This window comes from Pongo abelii, chromosome 1 (assembly GCF_028885655.2).
Source record: "Pongo abelii isolate AG06213 chromosome 1, NHGRI_mPonAbe1-v2.0_pri, whole genome shotgun sequence".
Taxonomy (NCBI): Eukaryota; Metazoa; Chordata; class Mammalia; order Primates; family Hominidae; genus Pongo; species Pongo abelii.
The window spans coordinates 90,909,441-90,937,364 of record NC_071985.2 but is presented as its reverse complement, the minus strand read 5'-3'; the positions used below and the strand labels follow the sequence as shown (position 1 = coordinate 90,937,364).

Sequence of the window (27,924 nt, the reverse complement as noted above, 5' to 3'; positions counted from 1 at the left end):
ATCCAAAATTTATCATAGTCTAGGTGTCATCAATTTACCAGTTTGAGTAAAGAGTAGAAATCTTACCTCCATTTATATCCCTTTATCCTCCTTCTTTTATAACATAATTGTCTTAAATATTTCCTCTACCCAAATTTAAAACCAAATCAACGCTTATAGCACTAACAGTTATAATTTTCATTTTAACCAAACATAATTTTTAAAACTCCAGAGAAGGAAAATCTATTTTATTTACCTCTATTTTCACATTCAATTTTCTTTCTTCCTCCCTGATATTTCAAGCTTCTTTCTGGTACTATTTCCTTTTTGAGAGAACATTCCTGTCTGGGAGGGAGAGGTATGTCTCCTTGCCACTCCTATGTGACTTCCACTGACCCTATGAGTGGGGTGGTCTTATTACTACTGGCTGGCAATATAAGTCCTGACATGCAACTCAGCCTCTTCTGACTCCATCCCAGCAGGAAAGGAGCTGGGCCCTCATTACTGCTGGGTGGAGTGGACATAGCTGTTCAGAAAGAACTTCTATTGGCCATTCTTTTAGGGTAAGTCTGCTGGCAACAAATTCTTAATTTTCTTTTATCTGAGAATGTCTTGTTTTCCCTTTTATTCCTGAGGGGTATTTTTGCTGGATATAGAATCTGAGTTGTTTTGTTAAGTACTTTAAAAATGTTGTATTGCTTCCTTGTTACTTTGTGGTTTCTGATCAGAAATTCTCTCCATTTGAGTCTTTTTGTTTGGTTGGTTGTTTTTGTTTTGTTTGGTTTGGTTTGGTTTGTTTTGTTTTGGTATAGGTAATTTGTTGTTTCTCTAACTGCTTTCGAAAATTTTCCTCTTTCTATAGCTTTCAGAAGTTGGATTATGATGCATCTTGGTGTGAACTAGTTTTAATTTATCTTGTTTCAGGTTCTCTCAAGTCCTTGAATATGTAGCTTTATGTCTCTTGCCAAATTTGGGAAGTTCTCCGCCTTTAATTCTTTGAATACTTTGAAAGAATTATTTGAATTCTTTCAGCTCTATCCTCTTTCTCCTTTGGTTCCAGGAAATCAGTTACACAAATGATAGCTCCTTTGTCATATTCTCCCAGGTCCTTGAAGCTCTGTCAATTCTTTTCCGTCTATTTCATCTGCTTTGCAGACTGGATAGTTTCTATTTTTTAATCATCCAATTCACTGATTCTTTCCTCTGTCCCCTCCTGTCTAGTGTTGAGTACATACATTGATTTTTTTTCAATTCTAAAATTTTCATCTAGTTCTAATTTATATCTTCTTTTTTTGCTGAAAATTTCTATTTATCTGCTAAGATTCTTTGTTTAAAGCATGTTCATAATTGCTCTTGAAGCATTTTTATGGATGGCTGCTTTAAAATCTCTCAGCTAATTCTAACATTGGTATGATTTTGATATTGGCATCTATTGATTGCCTTTTATCATTCAGTTTGACATATTCCTGATTCTTGATAAGATTCATGATTATCTATTGAAACATAGATATTTTGTATCATGTTATGAGACTTTGGATCCTTTTAAAAATATTCTGCCTTAGCTGGCTTTCTCTGACACTGCTGTTGCAGAAGATGTGCCACCTCATTAATGCTAAGTAGGGACAAAAATCCAGGTTCATCACTTGGCTTCTGGTGACACCTAAAGGGAGGTCAATCTCCTTATTACTGATGGGTGAGGATGGGAATTAAAGTTTCTCACTAGGCTTCCACTTAAACCATCCTGGCTCGGAGGGATAGGTGTGCCTTGTTACCACTCCTGTGTGACCTCCACTGACTTCCACTGACACTCTGAGGGGGATGGTCGGTCTTATTGCTACTGGCAGGTAGTGTAAGTCCTGACACTCAACTTGGCCTCCTCTGACACCACCCCAGCAGGGAAGCAGCAGCACACCTCATTACTGCTGAGTGAAGAAGACATAGAAATTCAGGCTCTCTATGTTGTCTCTCCTCATTTTAAAACATTCTTTTTTGTGTGATGCAGAACATTTAAGCACTCCAAATCTCTCTTCCAACCAAAATATCCAAATTCACCTTAACTTGGATGACAGGTGAGTGCTTTACTTTAGCATAGTCCAATCTCTTAAAAGAGCAGTTGGAATTATACCTCTCAATAATATTTTGCTTTAAATTACATATTTGGGTTACTTCCTCTGTAATGGGTTTTCTGATTTTATTTCAATTTTCTTGCTGAGTTTTCACCAAAGTTAATCTTAGCCTCTCAGTATTTAAAAAAAAAAAAAAGCAAAGACATCATTTATGAGGATATATTCATATTGGTAATATTACAATAGAGTTGTAATACCCATAGCTTCATTATTAAGATTGTGAACTGCTGAAATCCACCAGAAAATAATTTTCTAAATTTTTAATTAAGTTTTTTAAAATTATCACATAGGAAAGTTGACTTGTGTGTGCGTGCAATTCTATAAATTTAGCAAGTATTCATTTGTGTAACCAGCACCACAATTAGGATACAGAACCATTTGATCATCTAAAAAACTCTCTCATTCTATCCCTTCAGTCACAACTCTCATTTACCCCAGTCCTAACAATTACTGATCTATTACTGTAGTCTTCTCTTTTCAAGACTATAAGGTAAATGGAATCGTACAGTATGTGACCTTTTGAAATTGTCTTCTTACACTTAGCTTAATACTATTGAGATGCATCCAAGCTGCTGAGTCAATCAACAGTCTGTTCCTTTATAATGCTGAATGGTATTTCATTGTATGGATGTAACTCTTGTTGTTTGTTCATTGAAGGAGATTTGGGTTGGCTACAGTTTTTGGTAACTATGAATGGAGCTGCTAGAAACATTCGCCTATTGGGTTTTTTTGTGAACATAAATCTCCATTCTATTTGGATAAATAGCAAAGAATGAGGTATCCATGTCATATAGTGAGTGTATGTTTAATTTTATAAGAAACTGCCAAACTGTTTTCAAGTGGTTGTACATTTTTTCTTTCCCAATGTGATAATTCCAGTTGTTCTGCATTCTTGCCAGCAGTTGGTAATGTGTGTGTGTGTTTTTTTTTTATCTTTTAGCCATTTTTTTACATGTGTAGTTGTATTATAGAGGTTTTACTTTCTATTTCTTTAATGGCTTATAATACTGAATAGCTTTCCGTGTGCTTGTCATCATTACATCTTATGGTGAAGCGTCTGTTCAAATATTTTGACATATTTAACTGGATTGTTTATATTCCAAGTCTGGGATTTTGAGAGTTCTTTATATATTCCAGATACAAGTCTATTGTCAGATATATTTTTTGCAAACATTTTATCCTGGGCTATTGCTGGTATTTTCATTCTCTTTACAATTACTTTCACAAAGCAAAAGTTTTTTATTTTGATGAAGTTTGATCTATCAGTTCTGTAATTTTTTGGCACCATGTCTGAAAACTCTTTGCCCAATTCCAGTTCAGGAAGATTTTCTCCAAAAAGTTTCATAGTTTTAGATTTACATATGTATCTATAACATATTTAAGTTTATTTTTGCATAAGGTGAAAGTTAGGTCAGGTTTCATTTTCCTATTGAAAAGATTATCCTTTCTCCACTAAATTGTTATTGTATTTTTGTCAATTGTACATATTTGTGTAATATTTACCATTGTCATTCTGGAATATAATATGTCTTTTGTAAGATCTGCCCTCTTCCCATCACATATCTTTGTATTGCTTCATTTTGTCTTCATTAATTCACTTATTTCTAGGAATTTTGCTAGACATTTTTAGCTAGGAATTTTAGCTGGAAATAAAGGTTGTATGCTTGAGGCAGGAGAATAGGGTCTGGAGGCAGGGAACCTAAGGCTGTTTCATGCCGACTTCCTAGAACTAAATTGAAAGGAAAACCCTAACTTTCCACGCCTAAGTAACAAAAGGACCAGAGGCTACTCCCTTTGACCTTTTCTGCAGGCAGATGGGAAATTGACTGTCCGCAACAAATCAGACTTATTGCAGGTCCAGTCTTCCTTTGCAAGTTTGTAACTTCACTCCAGCTTCTGAATGGTTGCTGTCCACAACCAATCAGATTGATTGTGGGTGCGGTCTTCGTTTGCATAGAAGTATAACTTTGTAACTTCACCCTACCCTCTGATTGGCAACCAATCAGATGTTTGTACAGGAGTGTGACCTTTGTAACTTCACTTCAGCCTCTGGTTGGCTGCTTTCTGTAACCAATCAGACTGATTGCAAGCTACCACTTCACTGACATGAGGTGAGCATGAAGTGGCCAATGGGAAACTTCCAGGGAGTATTTGGACCCAAGAAGATTCTGTATCCTGGCCCTAGAGCTACTGCTCAGCCCACTCCCACACTGTGGAGTGTACTTTCATTTTCAATAAATCCCTGCTTTCATTCTTTCATTCTTTTGTTGCTTCATTTTTTTCTTTGCTTTGCTGGGCGTTTTGTCCAACTCTTTGTTCAAAACACCAAGAACCTGGACAACTTGCGATCACGACCCTCTACAGGTGACATGCTGACTGACACTGTGTCTTTCAGTCTTCTCAAAAGAGTAGAAAAACTTCTCCAAGCGGCATTGCTCTTCATTACATAGAAACAGAAACAGACACTCTTTTATTTATTTTTTTTTTTTTGAGACGGAGTCTCCCTCTGTCGCCCAGGCTGGAGTGCTGTGGCGCGATCTGCAAGCTCCGCCTCCCAGGTTCACGCCATTCTCCTGCCTCAGCCTCCCGAGTACCTGGGACTACAGGCGCCCGCCACCACGCCCAGGTAATTTTATGTATTTTTAGTGGAGACGGGGTTTCACCGTGTTAGCCAGGATGGTCTCGATTTCTTGACCTCATGATCCGCCCACCTCGGACTCCCAAAGTGCTGGGATTACAGGAGTGAGCCACTGCGCCCGGCCAGAGACAGACATTCTTATTCCTACAGAGCCCGTCATGACAACAGCTGCCCTGCAGCACCTCTTCTAGACATCTCAATTGGAAACAGGAAATACGCTGTCCCTCTCCAACCTCTGCCTTCATCTCCCCTCCCCTTGTACAAGTTCCTTCACAGAAGTTCTTTCACATAAAAATTATTTTATGCAAATGGATTCCTGTAGACTTCAACTCTGACAAGTCTGAATCCCAGTGGAAACACAAGTTAGCCTCAAACTGAGAACCTCATACTACACTCAGAATATGTTTTCATGTTTCCAAAATGTCACCAACAATGAGATGACAGGAACCTGAACCAAAAGGATGAGAGTAGAGATGGAAAGTAAATGTTGTTACAAAGGCTAAATCAGAAATTTGTCCCAGATCTAGTATGGATCATGAAGAAGAAGATAGAATGAAAGAACACTCTTACCATTCTGAGTGTCCAAAGCAGGAGGTGGTTCCTAAAAATATGAAGTTTGGGTGAGTTCGGTTGTAAACACATTTAGTTAGAGATGACCTCAAAGACATTAAGTGGAAATACTCAGCAGAAAGTTGAAAAGATAGGTAAGAAGTTCGTAGAATATAAAATAGGGAGCTATCAATATAAGGTGAAAAAGTTAAGCTATGAGAATGAACAATATCTCTGACAGAGAGATTACAGAGAAAGAAAAGCAAAAGGGTGAGGATTTAGCCTTGAAATTAATGAGTCTCATTCAAGTGGTCACCAAAGACCAGGCAAAGAGAGGTGCCAAATGCAAACAGAAAAGAGGTAGTTGAAAAGGGGCAAAGAGCTTTCCTTTGCTGCAGGCACTAAATTAATTTTTGCTTTAATGTAAGGAGTTTGTTGTATATTTGTTTTGTTTTGCTTGCTGTTGTTATTGTGTGTTTGCTGTACCAGCTGATGCTCAGGAATATCACTCTCTACTTGGCCCTGCTTTATCTTCTATAAGGAAGAAAATGCTTTCTGCTCTCTGAGGGGTGGGAAAGGCAGGAGACTAAACTTTCACACTATCACCAACAATATAATATCCTGTAATAATAATTTTCTAATTTTACCCTTTCAAAAAAAAGAGAGCATTTCTGCTTTCAGCAGTTTTATTGCTACCAGATATCTTTTGATTAATTATTTGCCTTTATGAATAACTGTTCTCTCCAAAACAATCTAAGAGGTTCCTTATATATGCCAAGACTTAATCAGATTATACACAAGGAGGTTTTCAAATTAAGTATTTCATTTTCCAATTACAAATAAAAATACTGTGGACCCATTTGGAAAAAATAGGATATTATAAAAAATACATAAAGAAGAATGAATGAATCATTCAAAATCCAACTAACTGGACATTATAGAAAGAACATTTCTTATAGTTTTTTATGTTGAGATAATATTTTATATAAAAGTCAGATTTTAATTTTTCACTTAATAAAGTAAAAGATTTTCTCTATAGTATTACAGACTCTTCATAAGTATAATATTTAAAGCATGCAAAATAATTCATCATAGGTGTGTCCAATATTTATTAGTCATTAGCCAGTTTTTAGCATTTGAATTGCAATCTAATTTTTTTAGTACAAAAATATTGTAGAAAATTGTAGTTTTTAATTTTTTAAATCATCAATTTTTTACTCATTCCCACATCAAATAGATTTAATATGAACATCAATTTCAGTTAAATGCAAAAGGGTGATGTTTCACTGCATATAAAATTCCTCAGGTCCTCTCTGCATGTGAAATTCCCATGGTGCACAAAAATGGTCCAAAGACTTCTTTTTGGGTAATGAATACAAAACTAGAGTTAATCCTTCTCCTTTGCTGTATTAATCCCAAATCTCTCTTCTCATAACTCTATTTCCTTTTCCTTTTTAAAAATCCTAATTACTTTAAATTATTTTCTGCCATAAAGTTCACTGGGCTTTGGTTATTTATGGGTATCCTATACAATGAGGGAGGAATGTGTATCTTCATTATGTTCAAGTACCCAGATAAATAAGCCTGTTGTTATAAAGTATTATCTTAAAGACTGTCTGATGTTTTCTCTTAGGACTTGATTGCAATGAAATGTTCACACTGGGGCTGGGGTACATAGAATACTAGGCAGAGAGTTATTATTGTAGTTTAAAAATTTGTTAACCAACAGTTTATAAAATTTTTCAACTAAAGCAATTTTTAAAAACATGTAATCTGAGAATAATATGGCTTCAAAATTAAGCTGTATGGTGTTTTCTCTACAAATAACTTCTCCTGCTTCTCTTGCTATACCTTGCTAGAGTTCTACTTTTGACAGTCTTACTCTTTGCCTCCAAAGTTGTGGGGCAGATATGCAATTTGGTCCTTTTGTTGAATCACTGAGCACGAGACATTGGAATGATCTAGTACAAAGGCTTCATTTTATAAGTGAGATAACTGTATCTTACAAATTTTAAGGAATCTGTCCTACATCATGCAGCTAGCTGGTATATGGCTGATTTGAAGCTAGTGTATTTTCCAAAATACTATGCTACATCATAAAGATGGATAATTACAAGTTAGCTGAAAACATTTCTTCTGGGAGGGTAAATCATTCAGAGAGAAAAATTGGGATGACTTTAGGCTTTAATTTAAAAACTGTTTGTAAAGGTATGAACCACACAGAGCAAGAGCATAAATCTGACTCAGGATAAATCCATCCCGCTTTAGCCATGGTGATCTTACCTTCAGTGAGAGATGAAAAGGGGGATCTTGAAGCTTATTTTACCAAATGACTTCAGTTGTATATTAGTCCATTTTCACATTGCTATAAAGAATTGCCTGAGACTGGGTAATTTATACAGGAAAGAGGCTTAGTTGACTGACTCACGGTTCAGCATGTCTTGGGAGGCCTCAAGAAACTTACCATCATGGTGTAAGGCAAAGGGGAAGCAAGGCACCTTCTTCACAGGGTGTCAGGAAGGAGAATGAACACAGGTGGAACTATCAAACACTTATAAAACCATCACATCTCGTGAAAACTGACTCACTATCATGAGAACAGCTTGGAGGAAGCCGCCTCCATGATTCAGTTACCTCCCCCTTTTCTCTTCCTTGACATTTGGGGATTATGGTGATTATGGGGATTACAATTCAAGATGAAATTTTGGGTGGGGACACACCCAAACCATATCAAGTCCACTTTAATTACAGTGGCTATTTTAATAACCTCATCATCCCCAGTAATCTTGTGCTGCATATATACAAGGGTTGTGGGTTGGGGCATATTTGTCATGAAAAAAAAAAAACTTCTACATATGTTTCCCAGGATAAAACTTCCAGTATATTCTCAGAACCAATGTTAAATTAATTTTTGTTTTAATGTAAGGAGTTTTTTGTATATCACCCTTAGTTGATTCTGCACAAAACTAAGGAGATCTTCTCCAAGATGACTTTTTCTTCATTATTATTTATATAACTATTATTTATATAACTAGCTAGGACTTTAAAATGGCAGTTTGCCTTACTAAAAAGTAAAGAAAAGAAAAACTAAAGGGAAAACTAAAGGTTCTGCTTTTTTGAGCACCCAACTATATGTCAATAAATGTTTAAAAACAAGATCTCTCTATATCTTCCAGTACCAAGTATTGTGTTTTGCACAAACTGGTTCACCATTAAATATCTATGGAAGGAGATAAATATCCATGGAAAGGAGAAAAAGAAGGAAAGGGGAGAAGGAAGAAAAAAAATGTATGAGCTTTGGACAAAGAAGAAAAAGAAAGAACTTACATAACCGACATCTAACCATTTGTTGGACATTTGCCTTATAGTCTTATTTTATCCTAACAAAGAGAATAGGAATTTTATCTATACTTAGCCGATGAAGGAAATGAAGTTCAAAGTTCATGTATAGTTAAGGAGCCATGAAGAGAGAAATTCAAACTGCTACACTTCCAGCTCTCCCTGTCTTCACTATGGTATTTTCCTAGGATTACTGTAACAGCTTCCTGACTCTCCTTGCTTCCACTTTAGCTTCCCTAAAAATAGTAACTGCTCAGCAACCAGAGCCTCTTTAAAATATAAATCAGATTGTGTCACTGTTCCCTGCGTGAATCATTCTGGTGGCTTCCTTTTGCATTTAGAATAAAATGTAAATTTCTTCACAAGTCTAAAAAGCCCTACCTGACCTGGCCTGTACCTCTGTCTCCAACACCCTATCACTCTCACTCTCACTAGCCTCCAGCCATACCACTTTCCAAGAATACAAAAATACAAAGCCTACACCCAGCCTTGGCCTTTCAACTTCCCAGATTCCTCCTGCCTAAAATGCTTTCCCCTGCAAGCCAAATTTGACTCCCCCACGGGAACGATGGCTCAATTCCAGCACTTTGGGAGGCTGAGGCAGGCAGATCACAAGGTCAGGAGTTCGAGACCAGCCTGACTAACATGGCGAAACCCCATCTCTACTAAAAATACAAAAATTAGCCTGGTGTGAGGGCACACACCTGTAATCCAAGCTACTTGGGAGGCTGAGGCAGGAGAATCACTTGAACCCAGAAGGCGGAGGTTGCAGTGAGCCAAGGTTGCACCACTGCACTCCAGCCTGAGCAACAGAGCGAGACTCTGTCTCAAAAAAAAAAAAAAAAAAAGACTTATTAGTACACACCCACACCCATTCCTTTATGTATTACCTATAGCTGCCCTAAATTATGATCTATCTGCCTCTATCTGTTCACTTATATGATGTTTCCTTCTCAGTTGCTGCTTCCAAAGAGAGGCCTTCTCTGACTACCCAGTCTAAAATACCTCCTTGCCACAAATCTTATCATCCTATTGTCCTTATAAGATTTATTTTACTCATTTATGGATGTATTAATTATCTAACTCCTCTCTTTAGAATCTGTGTTCTATGAGAGTAGTAACCTTACAAGTCTTATTTATAACATTTGCCAGTTACTAACATAGAGTCATCTCTTGATAAATATTTTTAGTAAATGAATATATGATGGAACACTTTGTTTTTATGACTCCATAATTCAAGATTTTTTATTACATAATGACCCTCTCTAACAACAAAAGAATGTCTGGCCATAGGAAAGAACATTGTATAATTAAGCAATTTTTGTTCAGTTCTGAAGATCTATTTGATATTCAGCAGAGATAGGCATCATACCATCCTCAAGAAAACCATAAAGTCTATGAAACACAGAGTACACATTTGTAGAATACATATTTGTAGCATACTCTCCAACTTAATGGGCAGTGCCATATGAGATCAATTCATAACAACCAGGCAAAAGCATTTGGAAGGTTTCCACATGGGGAGGAGTTCGTTCTGGGTTAGTCCTGGAAAACACTTCAAAGTAAGCAGTGTATCTTTTGAGCTCAATAACTTGACTTTTGTCTTCATAGCATTCCCGCTTTCCACTGATGCAATCACTACCCTCCTGCTGATTAATCGTGATATACCCAAACAGTATCAAAGCTGCTACAGTCTGAATGTTGTGGTCCCAAAAATTCGTATGTCAGAAGCTAATACCCAATGTGATACGGTGGGGCCTTCAAGAAGTGATTAAGTCATGAGTGCTGCACCCTCATAAATGCAATTTGTACCCTTATAAAGGAGGCTTAAGCAAGCTTCCTTGCCCCTTCTGCCAAGTGAGGACACAGCAAGTGCCATCTATGTGAAACAAGCCCTCATCAGAACCAAATCTGCTAGCACTTTGATCTTAGACTTCTCAGCCTCCAGAGCTATAAGCAATAAATTTCTGCTGTTTTATAAATTACCCAGTCTAAGGTATTTTGTTACAACAGCCCAAAAGGACGAAGAAATAAGCCCATAAGACAGCTACCCAAGCTTGTGACAGCCTTTTCCGATAAAGTTTACTCATCTTGAGGCTGATTCCTTAAATACCTTTATCTGCTACTAAAAGTTGATGGTAATACACTGATCATGCAAATAAAAAGCTGGTAACAAGTCAGCTGATATGTTGCTCCCTACTTGAAAGAGCTGTTCTTGGAAAGCCATTTGCCTTCATTTAGGGTCATTAAGAAAAAAGATATTTTAAACCTTTTTGCAAGCCAGGTTACTAACATTACCTCCTGGATGTCCCTAAAAGTATAATATTCTATCAACCAAGTCTTGGGGTAAGAATGGCTCTAATTATTTGGGACATCTGTAATAACTGTAAAGTGAGTATATAGGATTAGATAATCTCTAAGTCCCTTCAATTCCAAAACCCTATGCTTTTATAATGAACTTTATGGACTTCAGAGCAGTGGGGAAGTATATGGAGTGTGGACCCTGAATGAAACATCACATTGATGGGAAATAGAATGTCATTTTTTGGGGGGGAAATGCCTTAATCTTGTTAAGCCGTAGTTTCCTAGGTACAATATAGACATAATAATGCCTGCCTCTTCTGTAGTTATGATAATTACAATGCACTAATTGCATATAAAGCAACTTAGAGCTGTAGCTAGTTGATAAATGAAACCTAGTTTTATTATTATTTTTCTAGTGTTCTCAACTCTCAATATATTTATGGTAATATGATACTGAATATTACATTGGTTATATTCTGATAAAATCATCATCTTAGGAAATGGGACATACTAGAGATAAATTTCAAAGAACTGGAAGAATATGGAAGAGTTGATAAAGTGAGCCAACAAGGATGAGCTCTTGTCTTGGAATTTGGAGGGTTAATTAACACAGCTACACAAATGAACTACGATCTATTTTTGACCTTAAACTGAGAAACTTGTTATCAAAGGGAGATTATTAAGGACACATGGGGGTAGGAAGGGACATAAATGAGAAAAATATGTGTTGGCCTTGTCTTCAGACTGATGAACTGCTCTTGTAGTGCAAAACAAGATGGAACCTGCCTTGTTATTAGAACAGAAGGTGCAAGCTGCAGGTAGACTATATCAACCCAAATGTGATGAGGAATGATTGTCTTACACTAAGGAGACTTGAGACTTGGTAAAGCTCCTTATTATATTTACCAAAATTCTTAGCATTGAAATCTTTACTTTCTAAACTTATCCAATTTATTCTGTGTAATGAAATGAAGAAAATCATATTTCCCAAAATTCCTCTTAGGGAGACTTTGTATTTATTCAAAAGAAATTACTTTTTTTGGAGTATGAGACCCTAAGGAAATGCCGAAGGAACACAATACAGCAATTAAATTGTTCCGCTTACTAAAGGGATGAGGAATTTTAACAGGAGTGAATCTTGTAGACGGAGGAAGGGGCCAGTGAGGCAGGAAGATAGTGGAGAGAGGGAGGAAATAGCAGTAGGGAGCCAGAAGCCCTATTCATTGAGTAACAGAGAAGGGATTTAGGAAAACATTAGAAATGACTAATTGGACGGGGTGTTAGATTTGCTTTAAGGGTGCAGTGTAAAGTCCTTCATCTATTTTCATTTACAGCTCTTCAAGAATACCATTATCATTGCTTACCCAGGCTTTTGGAGATTATTTTGCAGACTTGAAGAGGTGCCAAGTTCTGTGTTCAGGTTAGTACAGGGAGAAAACAGAATGTTCCAGAGTTTCATAACTTAGGGGACAGGATGGGAGAGCCAATATCAGAGTCAGATGTAGTCGTATTTCTTTGTGGTTTCTCATAATGTTTTTAATGAATTTTTTTAAGTTACCTCATCTAAACTGTAATATGGATAATTAAAACCAGAGAAGCAGGAGAACTCGAAATGCGACAGAAAGACCCTCACAAGAGGGAGATGCAAACTTAGAAGGTAGAGTTCAGGGACTAGTTCTAGCATTAATGTCCAAAAGAAATATGATTAAATTACATATGTAATTTTAATGTTTCTAGTGGTCAAAGTTTTTAAATGCAGAAATAAAGAAATAAAATTAATTTGAATAATATATTTTATTAACTCAATATTTCTTTAAAATATCATTTCACTATTTAATTAGTAAAAAATTATTAGTGAGGCATTTTACATTTACTTTATACTAAGTCTTTGAAATTCAGTGTGCATTTTATTCTTATAGAACAGTTCAATTCAGACTCAGCAAGTTTCAAGTGCTCAGTCCTACCATACTAGACAGCACTGACTTAAATTGTCAATCCTATACATAGTTATATCACGGATGGACAAACTGACAGTAAATCCATCTTTTGAATATTATTGACATGATTTGGGGTTGAAAATTAATACTCTTGATTATGAGTAAATGGTTTAAGAAAGAAGACCCAACAGTTATTGAATATTACTACATTTAGCTGCTGTAATAAGCAATTCCATATGTTATCACATTTAATCCTTTCAAAAACCATCTGATGAGGGATCGTTATTGAGATGAAAATGGTGGACTCATGTTCAACATCTACTTCACTCTTCTAGTTTGCCTTTCCAAATGGCAGAGAGTGAGAGGCTAAAAAGTATATTTCCTGGACTCCCTTGAAACTACAGTTCTCAAGGTGATTTTGGTTCAGCCCATCAGATACATATATGTAAGATTTAGAGGCTGGTAGTAAGACAGAGACTACATATCTTCCTGTTTTTTTGTTTGGTTTTTTTTTTTGCCATTTTTACTGACAAGCACAGGGACTGATTTTTCAGCAGCAGAATTGAACCAAGGTGCCATCTTCCAGCCTTTCCTTATGGGTATTGAGAAGCAGGGCCCTGGGCAATGTTGCTGGAGTAGATTAGAGCAAATGCAGTGCGACTATAGAGGAAGCATCTCTCTAAATATGTGAACTTTTGAATTTTGTGGATTTCTAATACTGGTTGTAACGGTGTACATTGTGGAGCAATCTGCATCCTAATTGTAAAAGAAGCAGGTGTTCCTTTGACTCAATTCTGCAGTATGGATGCAGAGGCTTCTCTTCAATACTCATGCTAGATTCTGTTCCTTTCATCCAATGGTTCTGAAAGCCATTGCCACAGAACATCACACTGATCCACCATATCAATCACATCACGTTGCTCAGACAGGATGAGTGCAATGTGGCTAGCATACTAGAGGGTTTGGTAAGATACATGTACTACAGAGAGAGAGAAAAAAAAAAACTCTGAACACTCAGAAATTTGTCATTTTGGTTTCAGAAATCCCATGGTCAGAGGTATGCCATGACACTCCCTCCAAATAAAACAAGTTGGTGCATCTCACATCCCCTACCACAAAAAAAGGAAGCACAATACTTGGTAGGCCCCTTTTCATTCTGGAGGCAGTAAGTCCACAAACTAGGTGTAATGCTCTAGCTTTTATATTACATGATAGACTTGCAACTTTGAGTAGGACCTGGAATAGAAGGAGTTCTGCAGCAGATAGAGGTTGTAGTGCAATTAGACCTGTCACTTGGGCTATATGATTTAGCAGACCTTATTTTATTGTAGCTGTCAATGGTAGAAAAATACGTAGTGTAGAACATATGGCAAGCTCTAGAGGAAGAATCACAACATGAGTCTTTGAGGTTCTATAGCAGGGTTATGCCTTCTAGAGCAGAGAATCACACACTTTTGGAAAATCAGCCCCTGGCAAGCTACGAGGCCATAGTAGAGATAGAATGTTTGGCAACAGTGGACACCAGGGATCATGCATTTAGAATTTTTCTTCATGAAGTAGATCTTGCTTGACCTTCAAAATTGTAAAGTCAGATAGGCCCAGTAACAATTATTCAGAAGATCCACAGTATATATCAGAGAGAGCACAAGCAGGACCAGAAGGCAAAAACATCAAAACAAGTTGCATAAACATGTAAACTAAATCTCCATCACCAGCCAGGGTGGTATCTGCATCACCCTTCCTTAGTTTACTATGAAGGTTCTGCATAAAGAAAGTGTACTAGCTTGGTTTGTGGATGCATCAACTCAATATGTGGGTACAAGTCAAAAATAGATGCATTATAGCCTCACTCAAGGATAGCCTTCAAAGATGGTGCAGAAGGAAAGTTTTCCTAACTGGTGGGGCTTTGGATGGTACACCTGATTATTTACTTTTTGCTAAATGAGAAGTGCCCCTACATTAGAATATGTGTAGACTCATAAGCATAACAAATAGCCTGACTTGTTTGTCAGGAACCTAAAAGGAAAAGGATTGGAAGATTGCAGACAAGAAAGTCTGAAATAGAGGCATGCGGATGTATATGTGAGAGTGGACATAAAGTGTGATCCTTGTATCACACATTTGTTACTACCAGGAAGCATCAACCATAGAAGAATCACTAAACAATCAAGTAGATGGAGTGACTCAGCCACTTGATATTAGCCAGCTTTTATCAGTGATCAACTTAGTCCTGATTTGACAGGAACATCTTCAACAGTGGCAGAGGTAGACGCTATGCATGTATTGCCATTCACTAAGCTTTTGATAACTACTAGCACCTCTGATTATCCAACTGCCAGTAACAGAGACCAGTAATGAACTCTAAGTATGGCACTATTTATCAAAGAGACAAACCAGCTATTTATTGGCAAGTTGACTACATTGGGCTCCTTTCTTCCTGGAAGGGTTAGCAGTTTATTCTCACAGGACAGAAACTTACTCTAGGTAATGGTTTGCTTTTCCTGCCTGGAGAGCCTCTATCTGCACCTCTATTAGGGGGTTTACAGACTACTAGATCCTCAAGCATGAAATCCTGCTCTACAAAGCATCCAACCATTAGACCCACTTTGCAGCAAAGGAGGTGCAGAAGTGGGCCCATGACCATGGGATCCACTAACTGTACCACAAACTGAATAACTTAGAAGCAGCCTGCCTGAGAGGATATTGGAATGACCTGCTAAAGACATAGCTGAAGTACCAGCTTGGAATAAACCATTTGCAAAGATAAGGTGCTTTCTTCCAAAACACAGTATGTACACTGGATCAGAGACATCTGTCTATATGATGCTGTGTCACCAGTGGGAATAATGCATAGGTCCAAGTCCAAGAAGTAAAAACAGAAGTATCCCCACTTACCATCATTTCTGTGTCCCCTTGGGAGAATTTGTGCCTTCTGTCTGTTTATTCTGAGCCTTGCAATGTTAAAGGTCCTGGTGCCCCCAAAAGGCCCACCCTACACAGGACACATCAAGGGTGCCATTGAATTACGACCTATGACTGCCACCTGGGCGTTTTGGACTTTTTATTTTCAAGGACTAGCAGGTAAGAAAAGGAATCATCACTGTGACAGCAGGAAGAGGTAGGGATGTTTTTACACAATAGGGACACAAAGAAATAATTGTGGAACTCAGTGATTCATTTAGATTAGATACTTCTTGGTAATTCCTTGACAATTGTGACTGTGAACATTCAAGTGCAATAACCTCTACCTGTGAAGGATGTGATTACTAGACTCAGACATCTCAGGAACAAGGGTTGCAGTGAAACCACACGTAAGCCACTGAAAACTTTAGAAGTGAGAGCTGAAAGTAAGGGGGAAGTTAGAATTAATAGATGAAGAAGAAAATAATAGTATCAGCTGTGGCCTCAAGACAGACTGCAAAGATGAAGGCTACAGTTTTTCCCACTAATCTCCATCATCTAGGTTTCTCTTCAGAAAGAAAGGCTTCCTAGAAGCCTTAAAGAGGTACTTCCTGAAGGTATATTGAAAATGTATCCATGCCATATAAAAGGTAGACTATTAAAGGTGTGGAGATATCCTGTTCAGATTCCCTCTTCAAGAAAGAATTTGTTACCTATACGCAAAGAGTATGGACAGATAAGAGTCTCAAGATGTTAAAACCTCCAAGTCCACGGGGGCTTTTGATTCAACGTCATATTCTTTTGGGGGTCTCCCAGCCAATGACTAAACAAGACTGTGCTACGGTGGCCATTTCTACCAATATGGGATTCCTTTACTAAGTGATCATCTCTCCAGTGTTCCTCAATGGGTTGGGAGGGACTCTGTCAAATCTACAGCACAGCCTGATCATGCACACTCCCTATCCTCGCTTCCTCCCTTTTGCTTTCACAGGTCACTCCACAATAGACCTTTCACACTCCTATCTCCAGCTCAGATTCTGTTTCCTGAAGGACTCAGATGAAACAAAGTGTTACCTTTTTTCATGAAGGTTTCTTCTTGGTAGGGAGAAGTGTCATAAACAAATACATAAATATACAAATATAATGTCACACATTATTTTTAATAAAATAATACAGAACAAGGGTAATATAGAGGCGTTTTTATTAATGGGCTGGACTTGTAAGGCTTCTGTAGAAAGGTGACATGTGAGTAGAGACCTGAATAAAGCACAAAAATATGAGATATACACATATCTGAAGAAAGTGAGTATGTTTTTGCCTTATATCACATTCAACACAGTAGCTTTTCCAAATCACCAGCTATAGCCCTATTCATTCCATTCTTAGTCAGTGACTTGGTATCCTACCTTACCAGGAATATTAAGGCATTTTGACGTGTGTTCCTTCAAATCTCTCCTCTTAACCAAATGCCTCTCTGTATCTTTATTCTACCTCTGTTGTCCTGTGACCCTCTTTGGGGAAGAAGAGTCTGCTCTCATGGCCAACACTAATCTCTCCATTTGTAACTGAAGACAAGCAATGTAGTGGTGTTCTCAACTGCCAAGAAAAAATTATGCATTTCTGCCTCCGGGGAACACTGCTATTTTCACAGAGTATGAATCAGAAACTGCTGATGCTTCATAAAATAAGACAGATGACTCTCAGTGCCATATTGCAAAAGGACATGTTCAGTAGACTGTTCATTAATTTATCATTTAGTGAGCACCTGCTTGTGTGCCTCATATTAGCAGTGATAATAGAAAGATAGCCAGGACCCCAAATCTTTGGCCAGCTGTCTCCTGCTATAAATTCTTAATAGGGCATGTTCGGCACAGATTACACTCCAGGAAATTGCATACATTTGTCCCCAAATAAAGTCCAGTGTCTGATGACCAGGCCTGGTTCACATGTGCCGTGTGAGATTTTCTTTAGCCGGTGCAGATGTAAAGTCTTAGGATAACCTCTTTGGCTTTTCCCACCAGGTCTACTACAGGAATTTGGCTAGCTGGGGTTTTTCGTTTGTTTGCTCATTTGTTTGTTTGTTTTAATGAAACAGTAAAAGGAGGGACAGAAAGAAGATCCTGAGAATAAGAACTCAAATCTCCCTAAGGCCCAGAGTATGGTCCAGGCTTCCCTCACTCCAGGAGCTCACTCCAGGCTTCTCTCTGTGCCCTTTCCAGTACTGTCGGCCTGTCCTGATGCAGACATGCTTCAAAGCCTGGGAAAGTAGGCACTATTGCTGTACCAGCCCCATTGGAATAAGTGCAGAAGCAACAATAATTCCAGCTGACAACCTTCTTGAAAAAAACATGTAACCTCTTTGACCAACCTGTTAAAAGATATACCTGTTTCTTTTACTCCTCCCAACATCAACACTGTATTATAATGCCCCAAGAAACCTAAGAATCTTTTTACTTTTATTCTAAAGCTGATAAGTACTTCTGTTGTCAATGATGTATCCTGCTTTTATGACCTGTCAGAAAATAAATAGTCATATAATAAATAACTGACAAATCATTACACATAAAGTTCAGCATTTTCCATGTCTAAGTGCATCAGAATTTAAGTTCAGTTCTTACTCTTGCCATTGTTGTCTGGATAAACTTGGAAGGATTGCCTCCACACACAAACATCACCACTTACACCTTGCACCTCTGGATTCTTCCTAACTCTCACAGAAACTTTGTTCCTATTCCTGAAATTGTGATTTCCCATCATTGTGAAGACAATCAAAACTTTGGGAGTCATGGTGATGAGCTCTTAGAAAATCTTTATCCACTTCACAGCTGGATGAATTATCCTCTTTCTTTCATCAAGATCAAGTCTGCCACTTGTTCAGAACCCAAATCTAGCACTATAAAACTTCAAAACAGTTCTTCCAATTGTGTAATAATACTCAATGTGTTCTTAAACATGATGTCTGCTATGACCCTCAAAAAAAAATTTTTAATTGTAAAGTGAGCATTGCAGAAAGTGTTAGCTCCATTTTATAGGAGAGAAATGTGGCACACATTTTTTGTGAACCTGTCAAACTCCAAATGTTTTCTTCACTGTAACTGCCTTTACTCTGAATCCACATTGTTTAATTCTTAAAATTTGTCTCTTTATAATGTGACCCTATCTTTGGTCAGAGTTGGTTGAATCAGAAAAGTTTATCAAATCCCAGTTGGATCACTCTGATTCCCTCCTTTAGGAATTTGGAACTAGGAAAGAAGTAGAAATTGGGAAGTAAAAATGTAGAGAAGAAAATGAAACAGGAGAGTCAGGAAGTGGTGGGGAAAGATGAAAAGAAACTGTTCATGTAGATTAAACTATAACATTAAATTGGTAGTTTTTGTGGGGAAAACAGCCATCTGAACAGAAAAAAAGGAATTAAATAGATTACAGAAAGAAATGGAGACAAAAAAGTGAGAGAGAGTGCTAAAACTTCCCAACTCCATCATCTAATGTCTTCTTAAGGTATGGCTACATTCTTGCACTGAAGTTTTATGGGATGCTGCTACAAGTTACAATGAATTTTTCTTTTTCTTAAGCTAGGTCTAATTGATTTCTACATTTGCAACCAACATGAAAAATAAGATTCAAAGTGATTAATAGTACCAAAGATCACACTGTCTGATAATGAAAACTGAAAAATTCAAAAGCAAAGCCCAGGTCCCCTGACTTCTAGTGAATTAATTATGATGGGTTATTTTATCTTAGAGACATCTGTGTAGATCTAGATGGAACAAAAATAGAAAGATTTGTGCATCAAAGTCAAAAGGAGGAAGACGGTCCCATAATTTTAAAAAGTGAAGATGATTGTAAGGTTGAATGTTGGCCTTGAAAAGATATGTCTACCGGGAACCTGTGGAGGTGACCTTATTTTGAAAGTGTCTTTGCAAATACAATTAAGTTGAAGATCTTGAAATGAGATCATCCTGGATTGGGTGGATCTTAAATCCAAAGACAAGTGTTGTCCTCATAAGAGGAGAACATGAGAGAACAATTGAGAATACTTAATGAAATAATTTTCACAGAAAAGAAGTCAATGTTAAAACAGAGGCAGAGATTGAAGTGATGCATCTGCAAGCCAACAAACACCAAGGATTGCTGGAAACACAGGAAGATGGGAGAGAGCCATGGACTTGACCAGCTCTGTAGAGGTCTTGGTTTTAGACTTCTAGCCTCCAGAACTGTGAGAGAATAAATTTCTGTTGTTTCAAGTCACCAAGTTTGTGGTCATTTTTTATAGCAGCCACAGGAAACTAATGCAATGCTTAACAATATAAATAAATATGGAGAATGAAAAGAAATTAGAGAATAAGAACTAAAGAATACATTACTATAACCTGGGATATTTAAGCTGTAAAGTCTGTACGAGAAGGCTAGGGTCAGTAGTCACTTGATTCAGGTGTGGTTATCTAGTTTTTATTTAACACTTTGTAAGTGCTGGGGAGACACACTGCTGAGGATACAGGGAGGAGAAGAAAACATTTGACTTCAAGGAGCTCCCAGTTTGTAAGTCTGTGTTGAGGTTGAGTTGTTGACACCCATGCTGCTAAAGAATAATTATTAGTCTTAAGTTTACTGCTAAATTTTATTTCTTCGGAAAAAATTATTGAGAAATTAATTGTTTTCTTTTTTCTGTTATGGCCTCATTAGAGAATGCATGTCTTTTTTTTCCTTCCTCATTAACACCAGCAAATACGCTATATGCTTCTCTACCATTTCTTACTTTGGAAGCTCTTTGACTGCAGGAGAGTAGTAAACTGTATTTTTTCCATACACTTCAAAACGAGAAAGGCCATCAAGTGGGAATGCTTGGAGACTGTAGCTTTGGGGGGAAGTGGGTGGCACAGTTTCAAGGGAGTTCATTCTCCTAGAGGAGGAACAGGAGAAGATGGGTCACTTGAAAGAGCTCCATGTCATGGATTCACTAATATCTGCACATTCTTCAAACACAGCACCCCACAAGCAGAAAGATCCCAGAGGAAAACAGCTGTATGAATGCCCATGGAGATTAAACTCCGTGAAAAGAATCATTTGCAGATTATAATGAAACTAGAACCTGTGAGGGCATCTTTTATTTGTGGTGGCATCAAGGAGAAGAAGTAACCATGAGATATGAGTTCTCCCACACACACTTTTTCTTTCACTGAAAAAGAAGAGCTTATATGATTTACAGAGTGGTGAATCAGACTAACATACAGCTGATTAGTTCATTTGCAATTTTAATGAAAAATTCAGTTTCCTATAATGTATATTTTATACATAAAATGAACAGTATATGTTTTGTAACTCTTCAAGTGATGGTTACATCTCAGGGTGATTACATAACACTTGAGTATACTTAATGAAATAATTTTTCTAGGAGGAACCTGTGATAAATAACTCCAGAAAACCCTGTGACTATCTCAGAAAGTTTCTTGCTTCTTCTTAACAAATGGAACAAGAAACAGAGCCTCATGCATTTAAATTTCATGTTCTCTTAGTACCTTGTGCTCCCAATGTCACTAGATTGTGAAAGTTCTTCAACCTCTTCCCACTTACTTTACTAGGGGGAGACATGACAAGCTTTACGTGTTGAAAATACAAAGAGCCTGACCCTACAGGAATCTTTCTTTCCGGCCTTTTTCATTGTGAGTACATGCTTTCGATTTTGATCATGGTTAAATAAAAAATATTTAAATTATAATTTCTATCCACAAGGATATAATTTCTATCCACAATTTCTAACCAACAAGAGTCCCTGTGACTCACCTGACACAGAAGTTGGGAAACTTCAAGTTGATTCCCAGGCCTAAGTATGGAACAGTCTTTATCACCTTCCAAAATTTAGCCTGTCCACATTTTCTTGTGCTGCATAAGCCCAGCATCCCAATATAATCCAATAGAGAAAAAGAAACTGATGCTGAAATTCTCATGGGCTTTGATGAGCAGAAGCTTGGTAATAGAATTAATTTGATTTAGAAAAATAAAGAAACATGACATTTATTATCCCTAGAGATTTATAAATTGATTCAAACTTATCATTACTGCACGTGGAGAATCCGTGCTTAGGAAGGACTACCTGTGTTTATTACTCAAAAAATCAGGGTAATTTGAGAAAAGTTGAAAAATGTTGACTAAAGACTCATCTTGGCCAGGGCACGGTGGCTCACACCTATAATCCCAGCACTTTGGGAGGTCCAGGCAGGCGGATTGCTTGAGCTCAGGAGTTCGAGATCAGCCTGGACAGCATAGTGAAACCCCGTCTCTACAAAAATACAAAAAATTATTAAGCACCTATTGATCCATTACTAAATAAATTTACTGTGCATATTTGTTATATTCAAGAAACAAAATGGACAAGTTCTCTGCTATTATTCTAGTAGTTATGGAGAGACAATAAATATTTAACAAATAAATACATAATATTTCAGATGGCAAGAAATGCTAAAGAGGAAAAGTGAGGCAAGGGAGGTAAGGAGTGCTAAGAGCAGGGTTTCTATTTTACATGGGATAGTTCACGAAGATATTACTAATGAATGACTTTGCAGCAGAACTTGAAGAAATGAAGGAGTCAATCATGCAACTTCATGGTCAAAAAGCATTCCAGAAGAAGCAGAGAATCATTTCAAAGACCTTGTGGCAGTACTGTGCTGCGCATGCAGGAGGAACAGAAAAAAAAACAAAAAAAAAGCTAGTATGTATGAAACTGAGTCATCTGGAAGGGCAGTGGTTCTCAAATGTGGCTACACATTGAAATCACCTGGGGATATATTTTTTTAAATGATGCCTTGATCTGCCAGCTAGATATTGTGATTCAAATGGTCTGGGGCATAACCAGGACATTAGGATTATTTTGAAAGCTTCCCCAAGATATTCTAATGTGCAACAAATTTGGACTAGAAAAATATGATAAGGTTGCCTAGCAATACTTAAACCCACAGTGTCTTTAACACAGAGTGGAATCAAAGGGTCTGTGTGTTGTTCTCCAACTGTCTACTGTTTGTTTCAGTGGCAAAGTAGGTTGAAAGTTGGATTTAACTAGGGTTGGAGATTTTTTCAGGTAAATGCAAAGGAAAGAGAAATTAGCTGATACTCTGCCAGAGAGTGATTATAAAAAGGGACCATGAAATCTAAGCTGGGTAAGAAGAGAAGCTAGGACAGGAGAAGAGTAAGAAACAGTGTTGGGATCAACAAAGTGCTATTTAGGTCAAAGATTTGTTCCCTCAGATACTAAAAGGAGAAAGCTGGAAATACAGGCAGTGATGGACATAGTGATTAACAGAGGGGATATAGTTGTTGATAATGGACAGATCTAGCATATGACATAGAAATATGTGGCTGAGCTAGAGTAAGAACAAAAATTATCGGAGGATAAGACAAAACGAAAACACCAAGGTTTTGACAGGATAGTCTACATGGTTATTAAAATCACTAAGAATTATGATAACAGCATTACAGAGAGTGATAGTAATGTAGGAATTAAAATATTCAAGGAAGTAAAGGGAGTAACCAGAAGTGTCTTTAAATGACAAAAAAAAAGAAAAAAAAAGGGCCGGGAGCAGTGGCTCACGCCTGTAATCCCAGCACTTTGGAAGACCGAGACAGGCAGATCACGAGGTCAGGAAATCGAGACCATCCTGGCTAACACGGTGAAACCCCGTCTCTACTAAAAATACAAAAAAAAATTAGCCGAGCATGGTGGGCGGCCCCTGTAGTCCCAGCTACTCGGGAGGCTGAGGCAGGAGAATGGCGCGAACCCAGGAGGTGGAGCTTGCAGTGAGCTGAGATCGCGCCACTGCACTCCAGCCTGGGGGACGGAGCAAGACTCTGCCTCAAAAAAAAAAAAAAAAAAAAAGGGAGAGACAGTTCCAGTAGTGGAGTCTGATAGCAGGAGTTTCAAAGCTGAAAAGTTTTTAAGGAGGATGGAGAGAAATGGACTGGAAGCAGCAGTAAGGAGCAAAGAGCTACCCTATCCCCAGGACAGAAAATATCTACTCTATGAGGGACCACAATAGAGACAGAGCTTCAAGCGAGTGCCAGGTTTCAGTGTGAACACAAAGGTGAAGGAAACATTCAAGAGAAGAGACAAAGATATTAGGGACCTTGCCAGTGATGGGCCATAGATCCCCTAGGGAAAGGATTTGGCAACTGGAAGTGGAGAAAGAGCAATTTAGACTGTGAATGAATACCTCAATCGAGAGGGGTGACTTGGTTATTTGATGCGAATATGTGTCAAGCCATTCAGACAGTGTCAGATATAGAGTAAGTGCTCTATAGTCAGCCACTATTGGTTGTATGGTGACTGATGAGTATAGGGAGGTAGGTCGTGATGGAATTAGTTCCAATGGACTCTTGGGATGGTTGTATTGATAAATACATGATTTGGGAGGAAAACTATGAGTACAAGTCTTTACAAAAATTTGTGGAGTTCTGGTGTTGTATAAATGGAAGTAAGTACAGGACCTAAAAAAAGGAATGGAGAACCTAGATCACCACAGCTCAATGAAGTTAAAGAAAAGCTATTAAGAAAATACTTCACAAACCTCTGGAGAAAAAGAATGTCTTCAGTGGACCTGAAATTTTTAGGAATTCCTGAAAGCTAGAAAACAGCAGGGCACCAATGAGTATTGTGTGGTGGTTGTAGCTTAATGTTTACACACTCTTACATACTCTTCCTTTCAAATAATGGAGCCTAACTCCTCTCTCCTTGAGTGTGACCTGTGCTTAGTGACTTGCCACTAATGGAGTAGAATGTACAATAGGGACTGCATGTGACTTCTGAGGCTAGGTCATAAAAGGCACTGTGGCATTATCCTTGCTGTCTTCCTAGGATCACTAGCTCTGGGAGACGCCAACTGTCCGATCTCTAAGGACACTAAGCAGCCCTGAAAGAGGGCACACATGACAGAACTTAAGGCCTTTCGACAACAACCAGCTCTAACTCACTAGCCATGTGAATGACCACCTTGAATGCTGGTCCTCCAGCCCCAGTTGAGTCTTCTGATGAGCCCAAGAAAATACCTTGACCCATGAGAGGCTCTGAGCCAGAACCAACCAGCAAAGTCACTCCCAGTGTCCTGACCCACAGAAACTGTATGAGCTGGTAAGTTTTTTTTTTTTTAATTATACTTTAAGTTTTAGGGTACATGTGCACAACGTGCAGGTCATCATTCTCAGCAACTATCACAAGGACAAAAAACCAAACACCGCATGTTCTCACTCATAGGTGGAAGCTGAACAATGAGAACACATGGTCACAGGAAGGTGAGCTGGTAAGTTTTCAAGTAATTTGTTATGCATAAGTAGATGGTTAATACATTATGTTTGAGCTTTGATAGACTGGGCACACTTTTTTATTTTTTTAAATAACTATAATTGGCATGTAATAATTGTACACATTGTGGAGTATATAGTGATGTGATACATATATAGAGGGTAATTAGCATATGCATCATCTCAAACATTTATCATTTCCTTGTGTTGGATACATTCAATATCCTTCTTCTAGCTATTTGAAACTACATAATATATTATTGCTAACTTCAGTCATCCTACAGTGCTATAGAATGCTAGAACCTTTTTAAGTAGGAAAATTTTCTCATCCCTTTAACTCCTTTTTGGGGGCATGACCCATTACCCCCTACATTCTTCTTAAGCTGGATGCATACCAATTTAGGAACAGGACAGAGATGGGATGGGGTGGGAAAAGAGATCTTTCTCTTCACCTACTTACTGAACCTTGACTAATAGACTTCTCATCCTGCAGCAAGTCATGTACCTTGCACAGAGTGCAGAAGGTTTATATTTTTATAACATCCCTCAAAGCACAGAAAAGAGACGAATTTCTTAGTATAGTAATGCACAGGAGCTGTACTAAGAGGCAGTCACTCTTGGCAATGTAAAAAGTCTGATGGACTATAGATGTTTGACCCTGAGGCCATATCATCCACAGCATCTCTTTTGTTGTATTTGTTTTATTCCCTCTAAAATTTATTGAATTTTGCTTTCAAGCTACAAAAGCAGTACCTACTTGTTTGAGCAATAAAACAACTGTCAGCATATAAAGAAAGTCAACAGTCTCTTCACTTTTCCTCATTCCCAAAGTAATCAGTGTTAACAGTTTATTCTCTATCCTTTTACCCCTTATCTTTCTGCATTAACAAATATAAAGATACCTATTTCCCTTTGTTTCCTTATTTTTACCAAGACTAAACCACATGCATTACTCTGCAATATGCATTTTTCACTTAGAATATGCTATAACTGTCACTTCAGATTAATACACACAGGTTTAACTCATTTTATGTAGCCGCATAATATTCCACAGTAAATATGGACTATAATTTATTCAACCATTCTCCTGTTAATGGTTGTTTTACATTTCACAATTAAAACATAGTGTGACAATCATTCTTTTAAATATATTTTTACATACTGGGACCTATTAGGTTGTTAGACCTTAGTGATTTATGAGTCAATGGGTTTTTTTTTTATTTTTTTATTTTATAACAATGTTCCAAGTAACTTTCAAATATTTGTAGCCTTTCACAGTGATATCACCAATATATGAATCCCCATTTCTCCATATTCTTGGCAGGGCTGAAGAGTTCTAAACTTCTGTAACTTGAGGCAAAAATGATATCCCAATACTGTTTGACTTGCACTTCCCTGATTAGATGCTGAGCATCTTCTCATGTGTTTTGGGACACTGGCTGTTCTTTCAGTATCCACAAGATTTGCTGAAGAAGACAAGAGAGGATGGATATTTTATTTTGTTTTTTGAATTTTAAAATTGAGTTGAATAGACTTTATTTTTTAGAACAGTTGTAGGTTAACAACAAAGTTGAGCAGAAAGTACAGAAAGTTCTCACATACCCTCTCCCCACTCCCACATACAGCCTCCCCAACCATCAATATCCAGCACCAGTTACAATCCATGAACCAACATTGATACATCATTATCAACCAAAGTCTAAAATTCTCATTAGCATCCTCTTTTTGTGTTGTACAGACTATGGGTTTTGACAAGTTTACAGAGACATATATCCACCATTATATAATCATACAAAATGGTTTCAAAGCACTGAAAAAAATCACTTCTGTGCCACCCATTCATCTTTCTGTCTCCCATAGCCCCTGGGGATGTTGTTTATATAACTAAGTCATCTAACACAACCTGTTAAAAGAAAGTTAGATTCTTTCTGAAATGGGAAGATAGATATGGTAGAGATGGCTCCCAATGGCTACAGTAGAACTCTGGACTGATATCCTTCTGTTACCCAGTGTAATGCCTGTGTGACATAGCTGAATTTCTGCTCTGCCCTAACTCTGCTGATCTTTAAGAAAAAGAATACCTGCAATAAAAATTTTCCTTTATAGCCAGACCAGCTGAAACTGGTTATAACCAAGAGAGATCAACTTCAAAAAAACCTCAGGTTTCATTATAATCTCATTTCCATGCTAAATGACACTCCCATCAGTGCTGTGACTGTTGACAATTGCCATGGCAATGACCAGAAGCCATAAAAGGACAAAAAGGAAGGCAGAACTCTGGTTCCAGGGAGTTCACGGCCCATTTTTGGAAAACACATGAATATTTCTCCCCTCACTTGTAATGTCATTAAAGAAACATTCATTAAAGAAATACTATATTTTAGCCCGCTCACCCTTCACTAGTGGAGAAATTGATTTGTGAGCCACGCCCCCACATCTGAATTCTATGGCCATCGAATAAAGTTTGCTCTGCTTGATGCTCACTTTTCGTTTTGTGTATTGGTTTCATGACAGGAAACAAGGAAAGACTCTATCTTTTGGAGGACCAGCTTTGTCAGTAACACTTCTGCTGAAGACAAGATGAATGATGCAAGCAATGTTGAGTGCTACCGGATATCAAAACCTGATAATTTTGGGGGATACAGAAAAGAAGAGAGAAGCTTGAACTGTTGATTCAAGTCCTATTGAGTGGTCACTAAATTCACTCATACTACAAGTTCAGATACGCGGAGAAAATATAAATTCTTTATTGTCTGTAGCTCATTTGCCTTCCTGCCAGGTCTGTAGTCATTGGTTAACAGGAATAAACAAATGTATTACATAGTTCAGTCTTAGTCCTATGCAGTAATTTCTACAGTTCATTTAG

The 27,924-nt window shown here is 37.7% G+C and overlaps 1 long non-coding RNA gene across 8 annotated transcripts; it reads left to right on the top strand.

The window, feature by feature from the left end:
• The first annotated feature begins 365 nt into the window (after positions 1 to 365).
• LOC112130626 (uncharacterized) lies at positions 366 to 27,886 on the top strand. 8 transcript variants are annotated; one of them, XR_010141383.1, is made up of 6 exons: positions 405 to 542; positions 4,623 to 4,731; positions 12,270 to 12,355; positions 21,353 to 21,433; positions 24,616 to 24,888; positions 27,573 to 27,886. It is a non-coding gene; the product is annotated as an uncharacterized LOC112130626 (long non-coding RNA). The 8 variants fall into 8 exon arrangements; XR_010141387.1 differs by lacking the exon at positions 12,270 to 12,355 and adding an exon at positions 1,982 to 2,048 and having other exon boundaries at positions 528 to 542; positions 4,599 to 4,731; XR_010141381.1 differs by lacking the exon at positions 12,270 to 12,355 and having other exon boundaries at positions 366 to 542.
• The last annotated feature ends 38 nt before the right edge of the window (positions 27,887 to 27,924 follow it).